Source organism: Dendrobates tinctorius, unplaced genomic scaffold (assembly GCF_039654945.1).
Source record: "Dendrobates tinctorius isolate UK_male_01 unplaced genomic scaffold, ASM3965494v1 ptg000019l, whole genome shotgun sequence".
In the NCBI taxonomy this organism is placed as follows: Eukaryota; Metazoa; Chordata; class Amphibia; order Anura; family Dendrobatidae; genus Dendrobates; species Dendrobates tinctorius.
This window is the reverse complement of record NW_027361687.1, coordinates 59,450,729-59,460,719: the sequence shown is the minus strand read 5'-3', so window position 1 is coordinate 59,460,719 and position 9,991 is coordinate 59,450,729.

Here is a 9,991-nt window from a genome sequence, read left to right as displayed (position 1 = left end):
ACAAATAAAGGTTTTTATGGGTGATACATGGGGAGTCAGGGGGTTTCAGAACTAGTTGTGGAACGCCCAGCTGACACTCAATTAAATGATATTTTTAGCTGGTAGGCCAAAAAAGTCGTGACAGGTTTCCTTTAAGCTTAGCTGGCCTGTCTTGAGGTGGGGCGCGAGGAAGCCTCCGCAGAGCCCTCCTGAAAGCGGCAGAGCGGCAGACAGAGGCGGCAGAACGCCAGGTAGTGCGAGAGGTGGCAGAACGCCGTGCAGCTGTAGAGTGAGAGGCAGCACAAGTAGAGCGGGAGCGCGAGGCGGTGGAACGCTGTGAAGCTGCAGAGCGACAGCATCAGCTGGAGTTGTCTTGACAGGGCCTCCTACCGCCTATCACAGCACCTTCGAAACCCAAGACAGCCAAGGTCCGAGCCGAGGACTTCCCCTTGCTGGAGAAGAACGACGACCTAGACTCCTTTCTGTGGGCCTTTGAGCAGACTTGCCGACAGCACCATCTGGCCTCGGATGAGTGGGCCAAGGACCTGACCACCCCGTTTGAGGGGTAAGTCTCTGGAAATTTTGGGGGACTTACCTGCCATGGTGGAACAGGACTATGAGAACATTGAACAGGCCCTGATCCAGCAGTTCAACCTCACCCCGGAATCTTACCGCAGGAAGTTCCGGAGCCTGCAAAAAGGCCCCAAGGACACCTGGGCCGATCACATGCCTCTTGCGAGCTGCAGAGCGCTAGACCAAGGGTCTGGAGCTCATCACCGGCCAGGAGATCCAGGAGGCGTTTGTCACGGAGTAATTCTTGTGGAACTGCCCAGAGGACCTCCAACAGTACCTCCATGACAGGAAACCAAAGGGGGCCGCTGCTACAGCCACCCTGGCAGATGACTATGCCAGTAACCAGGCCCCTGAAGCCAAGTGGGCCCCCCACAGCACCTGGAGAGGAGGTAAGACTTATCCTGTCCCTGTTTTCCCAGCCTCTAGAATGCAAGGGGCACCCCCCCTCTGCTTCCATCTCCAGGCCAGGGATAGAACCCAGCAGGTGTCACTCTGCAACCAACCCAGACACTTCAGGGTCATGTGTCCCCACCACCACAAGGCCCTGTCCTCATCCCCAAAACCATCCTGTCGTGTGTGGGTGGGGGGCGTGGGAGGTCCCGTGACAATTACCAGCCCACACCCCTAAACAACACCACTGCTATGGGACTGCTATGAGATGACCCTCGTGCAGCCTGAGATGGAGTCCCCCCTGGACTTGATACCTGGAAAAACCCTCACCGTCTCCGGGATTGGAGGCCTCGAACCGTCACTGCCTGTCAATAGGGTCCACTTAGACTGTGGCATCGGGTGGGGAAGGAGGGAGGTGAGAGTGTCGGCAAATATTCCCGTTTTACTTGGGACAGATTTGGGGCGGCTAGTGTCACAGAATGTGGCTACTGAGCCCCAAGTTCTGATCCCCCACTGTATCATGATTTGTCTACTGCTAGTAATGTTGTGTGTTGGGGGGGAGGTGGGAGCTGAGAGTCACTCCTGTGCTGACAGGACACATGCAGCGCGCAGATGAGAGGAGCCAGAAGACACAGGAAGGTGTGAGATTGCCCCCCAGGTGTGATGAGACAGTGTGCTCGGAAAGGAGAGGTAGGGGCAGGTAGTTGCAAGGCCAGAAGCAGAGTTGGTGGGAGGGGCTGCTGCAGGGATTGTAGGGCCCCTAGATGAGTCCAGACTGCTGGGTTCTGCGCAGCTGCAGGAAGGAGAATGTGCCAATGGGGTTGAGGCTGTCACAGTAGAGGTAGAGCTTCTAGGTAAGGCCACAGGGCAGGAGGTTCCCACACCCAGGATGCCGGTAGACCAGGTTGGTTCACCTGACTCGGCAACTTGTGTAGAAGTCGAGGGGAGACAGGCCTTAACCAGGGTTACAGCGGTCGTGGCCGCTGTCACCAGGAGTGGGAGTGCTGGAGCCCAAGGAGCCTCATGGAGGTCCGACGGCCTTCCCCCTTCCGACCAAGTGGTGGCTGAGCCAGAGGGAGGCCTGGAGCTGGGTCCTGGGGAACTGACAGAAGACGTGGCAATTTTGTCCATTCTGGCCACGTCTAGTCAGGGGTTTCAGGCAGCGTTGGAAGCTGACAACAGCCTGAAGGCCCTTAAGGAGCAGGCGGTACAGCCTTTCACAGACTCAGACCTCGAGCGCATGGTCTGGGACCAGGGACGGCTGTACTGGGTGTTGGTTCAGCAAGAATCACCAGAGGCGTGGCCTAGGGACCGACAATTAGTTATCTGTGACTGAGAGAGTAAGTTTCTTCTTTTAATCCCTTTTATTTGCTAACTGTTGTATATACTGTATTTTGTCTCCTTTTGTAACATCTTTGTATTTTTGTAAACACTGCCTATATTTTCTGGAGTAAACTTAAAAATTTCTAGCTTTGTTTTCCTTCCTCTTTGATCGAACCGACACGTACTCCGTGCCAAATTACGCTACCTGCGGGTTGGTTAGTGACCCGATATAGTCTTTAGTATCAAACATGGAACTGGTGGCAGCAAAGTAGACTGGTGGTATTCGGAAACCCTGGCAGTGATGGATCAGAGGTTTATGCCTACCTGAGACTGGTGATATACATACCGCCCTCACTGCAGAGTGGCCGATAGCCAGTATGTAACAAGGCAGCCTTTCCGGCAACTACTTAACCGAGGTGCAGTTCCCTGACTGACCTGAGGGTAAGGGGGTGCCAGAGAGCTGCAAGTTCCAAACCGAAGTGGAAGCAAAAGTAGTGGGGGTATATGGCCCACGACCCTAATGAGTAATAATTAATCCATTTTGTATTCATGACAGGCCCTTCTGGTGGAGGGAAAGGGTCCTACAGATGGGAGAAAATCCTTTCCAGTGGGGTGAAAGGGTCCTACAGATGGCAGAAGAGCCCTTTTCCAGTGTGGAGGGAGGGTCCTACAGATGGCAGATGGGTCCTTCCAGTGGGGGTAAGGGTCCTACAGATGGCAGAAGGGTCCTTCTGGTGGGGTAAGGGTTCTACAGTTGGGAGAAAGGGTCTTACAGATGGCAGAAGGGTTATTCCGGTGGGTTAAGGGTCCTTCATTGGGAGAAGGGCTCTTCTGGTGGGGGGAAAGGGTCCTGTTAGGCGTCGGATTCCTGCAGCTGCACAGCAGGAATCCAGAGCCATATATCCAGCGGTCTCCCATTCCTTTCCGACTGCTCAGGGACCTCGGCGATCCAGGCGCCCTGCTCAGACCAGCTCTCTGGGTCTGGATGTTGCTGCCACCTCTGGACCAGCAATGGTAGCACAACCTGCTTTGCAGGAAACCACTCCAGAGGCTAAGTCCTCTCGCCACACTACTGGGCAAGCCCACGAGACGATCTCCCAGTGGAGATCGGAGGTCACGTGCTCAGGTCCTTGTCCTGATCTGATTGGCCCATCTCAGAGGTCTGGAAGGTCCCGGAAGCGCATGGCTATAAAAGGCCCGCATGGCCGCTCGGCCATGCGCTAGTATAGACTATACTTGCTATGTGTGAATGGTGACGATGTATGATTCTGGTGACTGACTCATTATAAAACCCCTTCCCTCTGATATTACGCATGTGGATAGGGAATTAGAGTTATAGTCAGTGCCAGTCAGTGGCAAGCCATATGCCACAGTGCATACTGCACCGCTACACTAGCGTCCGATAGTGTGATGCCTCACGGCACTGTCGTACAGCGGCAGTAATTACCGCCGCGCTGCAGTTAGCAGCACTTACTGGCGTCCGCGGTAGCGACACCGCACGCACGGTAGGTCAAGTCGGACACCGACCTCTGCCTTGAGCCGTGTCCTGTGACCATATACCGTGTGTTCACGCCAGCTGAGACCTGTGAAGCTAACAGGCTCGGCGTTCACGCTAAAGCGCCTCTGTGAGTTTAACAGAGTCCGCTCTGCGCACCTCGGGTGACGTTTAACCCGAGCACAGTATACCGCCATATAGCGAGTCTGCCATTACTCAGCAGCAGTTGTTACATCTACTGCAAGGTGGACCCCGGGCGGCGAACGCACTTCCTATTATTTATATTTAGTGCGTTCCGCCGTCCCTAACATTATACTAACGCCAGGGTCAGGCTAGTAATGGCGGACCTGCAGCAGCTGCAGCGGTACATTCGGCAGCTGGAGAGTAGGTTGGTGGCTATCGAGAGCTCCACCTCAGCTGCGAATGCTATGGTAGCCGCTGCTCAGGCAGTCGGAGAGGCTGTCTCACGCGTGCCCACACTCACGCCTATGCTGACAATATCTCGCCTCCCGCTCCCTGACAAGTTTTCGGGTGACAGTGCTGGGTCGCCCTCCCAGGGCCGTGGGGTACTCGGTACCGGGCCGGTGTCGGCGGGATGTGCCACAGCAGCGGTGACCCGGACCGTGGGCCATGGGCGCCCAATTAATGGGGGGGGTAATTGAAATGGTGGTGGAATGTAGTTAGATGAATAGTTCGTGACGCCACCTGTGGTGCTCGGCAAGTGAGGTGTTAGGCCAACGCTGCATGCAGATCCTCTGGGACTGGTGGTGTGTTGCAGCCAAGATGGTGAAGCTCCCCACAGGTGGAGCTGTAGTCCCAGGGCAGTGTAGATGTGGAATTAGAGGAGAGGCACAAGCGGTGTAGAAGCTGGTACCCAGATGTAGCGGTGCTAGGTGCGTTGGCGCAAGAATGAATGGAGGACACCAGGGCTTGTAGTTCCAAAGCTTTACTCACAGTCTGTAGTATACACAGGTGCCTGCCTCCGTGCGGTGTCCTCCGGGTCAGGGACTCAGTCAACCTCCAGACAAGATGGAATGCTCCCTTCCAACGCTCCGCCAACATGTACCTTTCTGAACGTCTCCTCTATAGCGCCTTTAAGTGTGAAGTACTCCTAGTACTGAGTTACACTGTAGTGCCTCCTGACAGATGTTCCCAAGAACTCTATTTGTACGGCAGACAGCTGTAGCCTGCTTCGGGGACTCCTTACTCCTGAGTCCCGGCTCTCTATCCAAGTTGCTGTTGTGCCCCCAAGTCTTAGATGGGAGTAGTGCATTTACAGCCCACTACTCCACCGGTGTCTGCTGCAGAACCATTAGTGTCCATACAACCTCGGGGACCGGGCCCCGGCTTTGCGCTTAGAACTTCTAGGGAGGGTTCTCTCCTAACCCACGTCCTCTCTGTTCCCTTTTACTCCTTGGTTCCGTACTAATCTCTCTCTCTTATGGAAGATCAGGTTTCAGTTCAATGTCTTTCTCCTTCTTTCCTTTCCCGTGCCAGCTGGCTCAGATCACTGAGGCAGCTGCAGCACTCCTATCTCCATCCCTCTTCCAGGGATCCCCACTCCTCTCCGAGTGGCTTCCTCTCTCAGACTCCCTGTCTGACTGACCTGTAATCCTAAACCTCCCCTCTCTTTTATGTATTCTCAACTCCACTCGCCTCCCAGCACGTTTCGTGTTCCAACCAGGGAGCCACCAAAGGTGCTCTGCTACACTCCAAGCAAAGAGCCGCAATGTGGCTTTGCTGAACTACTGTATTGTGTGGGGTGCGGATGTTGGAGCGTGGTCAGGAGCCTCCAACTTACCTGGATGGTGGAGCACCACACCTCAGGAGGAGGTGCAGTACCTCTGTGGCGACTGAGCCTCAGGGGCGCCACAGCGCCACCTGTAGGGGATTCGTGAGTCAGTGCTCTATCCAGCTTGAGTTACTGGCTGCACGGTTCCCTACAGAGCGGGCTAAGGTGTGGTTTATTGTTTCTCTTTTATCTGGCAGGGCATTAGAGTGGGCTACGCCATTGTGGGAGCATGATGATCCCGTGGTTCAGGGGGCTGCTCTGTTCCTCGCGGCTCTGAAGCAGGTATTTTTGGGACCACGGATCACACACGACACCTCTCTCTAATTATTGGCCCTAACACTGGGGTCTCTCTCGGTCAGCCATTATGCCGTCCGATTCTGGACATTGGCTTCCGAACTAGAGTGGCCCGATAAAGCACTCATCCCTGTGTTTTGGAGAGGGTTAGCAGAGCATGTCAAAGATGCTCTAGGAACCAGAGAGGTCCCCACAAGTCTGGAGGAAGTGATTGCCATCTCCACCCGCATTGATCTCCGGTTTACGGAGCGCAGGCTGGAACGTGCGCAATCCAGACGAAGGGTTAACTTGGCTCCCATCTTCACCGAGCCGCTAAGATCTCCTGCTCAGGAGCTTACATCCTCCGAAGCTATGGAGGTGTCTCGCGCCGGCCCCAAGCCACGTCCGGTACGAAGCTCCGCAAGTTGTTACCAATGCCAGCAGTTTGGTCACTCGGCTAGCACGTGTCGTCTGCAGTTGGAAAAACGATCACGTCCAGTGGTCGTAGGTGGTGGTCAGACAAATATGAAACCCTTTTCTCTCAAACCGGTATTCCGAGGGACATTAGATAGCGGGGCCTCCACCTGGGAGGTAGAGGTTACCGTGGATTCCGGGGCTGAGGGGAACTTTATGTCCTCGACCTTCGCCCAGAAACACGCTATTCCACTGGTGTTACTGCCCCAACCTCTGACCATCAGGGTGGTTAATGGTGCAACTTTACCATCTCAGGTGACCCACCAGACAGCCCCACTCGGGCTTTCAATCTCACCCTCTCATCGTGAGATTCTGTCCTTGTTCATTTTGCCAGATGGCATCGACCAGGTGATTCTCGGAGTTCCCTGGCTCCGTTGTCACTCCCCTCATATTGATTGGGCTTTGGGGAATATACTGGGTTGGAGCAAGGACTGTGAGGGAAGGTGCCTGAAGGGCAGTGTTCAGGTAGTTTCTACTGAAGTGCCCGCGGATCTCTCCGCGCTCCCTAAACCTTACCACCAGTATGCGGATGTCTTCTCTAAAAAATCTGCGGAGATGCTCCCGTCGCACCGTCCTTACGATTGCCCGATAGATCTTCTGCCAGGCATGGAACCTCCAAGAGGCTGTGTGTATCCGCTGTCACTCCCTGAGACAGAGGCTATGTCTCAATATATCCAGGAGAACCTGGCTAGAGGTTTTATCAGAAAGTCGGTGTCGCCGGCTGGTGCAGGGTTCTTCTTCGTGCAGAAGAAGAGCGGAGAGTTACGTCCCTGCTGTCATGATCACGTGTGTCAGGTCGCAGATGATGCCGCAAGGCGAACCCATAACACACGTGACCCTGGATACACCGCCTCCAGTGGGGCGAATTTAAATAACAGAACGTGCAGGTGGATACGCCGCCTCCACCTGGCGAATTTAGGTATTACACGTTATAAATATATTTCTGGAAACACCGCCTCCAGAAAGGCGAATTTAAATAATAAAGGGGGAACCTGGGAAACTTTAACAATGGTGGGCCCTGCGATAGGGAATGGGGACATGGAGACCTCCTAAGCTCCCCTGAGCCAGTGTCCCTGCACTCCTTACATTCCCTAAACAGGCTCCGCACCTGTCGCCGCACGCGTACCTTAACGCCCTTGCTCACCCTGACCCTAAACCCTCACTAGGGAATGGGTCGGTGCGGAGACTAATCCCAGCACTGCACTAATAACACACATGAGGAAAGAGACAATACAGGGGAAACACCACTTAGCTTTGCTCTGTTGCGTGAGCTCCTAGCAACAGAGCCACCACCTGCATGCATCTTCCCCTCCACCTGGATCCATCACCATAACTGGATCCGTCACCATCGTGCAGCCTAGGAGCAGAGTCCATCACCACTTGCAGCAGTCCAGTACACAGAGTCCCAAGATGAGTCCAGCCTCTGCCAAGAATCCAAGCATGCTCGAGTCCAGTTCTCAGCAACCAAGTCGAACATGCTGAGTGCAACTCTCTTCCTAGTCGCCACTCCTCTAAGCCATGCCCGCACTTCCCGCCGACACCATAAACTGCGACTCCACCAGGCCATGCCAGTCCTTCCTGCAGACACCATTAGCTGGCACTCGTTCTCTCTGGCTGACTGCGCAGGACTCCTATCCAGCTCCATCATTCCACCAGGCTCTCCAACAACTCAGCAAGAAATATCACCAGCAGTGATTACACACCCTGAGACTCATTTATAGAGCCCCACACCTGATTCCTAATTAAGTGCAACCTAACCTAAGGTGCAATACCACTAACCACCACCGGGGACAGTCAAAACACCTTTGAACTTAAACAAAGTAAAAAAGTTCACTTTGTGCTTTTAATACCGCCAGATCCAACACTGGATCATGACACCTGCATTGACAACAGAGATCTCAATGCCATAACAGTTAAAACCAAATACCCTCTCCCGTTGATCTCTGAGCTATTTGACAGGTTGCGAGGGGCCCGGATCTTTACGAAATTACCGGGGGCGTACAACCTGATCTGCATTCGCGAAGGAGATGAGTGGAAGACAGCCTTTAATACCAGGGATGGCCACTACGAATATCTGGTCATGCCCTTCGGCCTTTGTAATGCACCTGCTGTTTTCCACGATTTCGTCAACGACGTCTTCCGCAATATGCTCTCCACTTCGGTGGTGGTCTATCTGGATGACATCCTCATCTTCTCGCCAGATTTGACCTCCCACTGGAGAGACGTCTGCAGGGTCATCGACCGTCTGCGGGCGAACTCTCTTTTCGCCAAGCTGGAGAAGTGCCCGTTTGAGCAGGAGTCCTTGCCGTTCCTGGGCTACATCATCTCTGCCCAGGGGTTGGCTATGGATCCGGCCAAACTGCAAGCAGTAATGGATTGGCAGGAACCACACTCTCTCAAAGCGGTGCAGCGCTTCCTAGGGTTCGTCAACTATTACCGCCAGTTCATACCTCACTTCTCCACACTGGTAGCTCCTTTGGTTTCTCTCACAAAGAAAGGAGCTAATCATAACGCTTGGTCTGAACAGGTCTCCAAGGCCATCTCGTCTCTAAAATCCCATTTTGCTTGCGCTCCCATCTTACACCGTCCCGATGTGGATAAACCGTTTATCCTGGAGGCGGATGCCTCTTCCATCGGTGCAGGAGCAGTCCTTTTCCAGAAGGATGCTCAAGGTCGGAAGCATCCCTGCTTCTTCTTCTCTAAGACCTTCTCACCGGTGGAGAAGAATTACTCCATCGGAGACAGGGAGCTGCTAGCAATGAAGTTGGCCTTTTCCGAATGGAGACATCTCCTGGAGGGAGCCCGGTTTCCGGTTTCCCTTCCAGGTGTATACGGACCATAAAAATCTGGTCTATTTACAAACGGCCCAGCGCTTGAACTCTCATCAAGCTAGGTGGTCGCTCTTCTTCTCCCGCTTCACCTTGCACTATCTCTCTGGAGAGAAGAACGTCCTTGCGGATGCTCTCTTGCACTCGGTGGTCTCAGCGGAGGAAGGGGAGGCTGAGCCACGGCTAATTCTCCCTTCGGAGAGCTTTACGACCTTGGCTCCAGTTGCTCTCGAGCCAGTGCCACCGGGCAAGGCCTTTGTGCCTCCTCAGCTACGGCCGGAGGTTCTCGCCTGGGCACACTCGTCCAGGGAGGGTGGTCACTTTGGCAATAAGTGGACCACAGAACTCCTGGCAAGGTCGTATTGGTGGCCGCACATGGCTCGAGACACTAAGGAATACACACAAGCATGCATCTCGTGTGCACGGAACAGGCACTAAAGCTGCATTCTGTGAAGGTGGCTCTTCTGTTTCTGACCCCTAGTAACGCAGAAATATTGACTTTTATAAATAGGTCCTCATACCTGTAATGCGTCCCACAGGTATGGTGTGTCCCCCTGTATCAGCCGTCTGCCAGCCGTCCATCATGCCTCTGTCCTGTGTCTGGGCGCCGCCTCCTCCTGTGTAGTATACCTGTGCTGTGACAACTCTAGCTGCATCTTCCCCATCCCCCTCCTCCTCTCTTTTTCCTCCCTCGGCACGTGTTTGATGAGCTGACCTGCCAGTGATCTGCTTGTGTGCTAAGAGAGGAAAAGGAAAGAGGAGGAGGGGGATGGGGGAAGCTGCAGCTAGAGTTGTCACAGCACAGGCATACTACACAGGAGGAGGCAGCGCCCAGACACAGGACGGAGGCATGATGGATGGTAG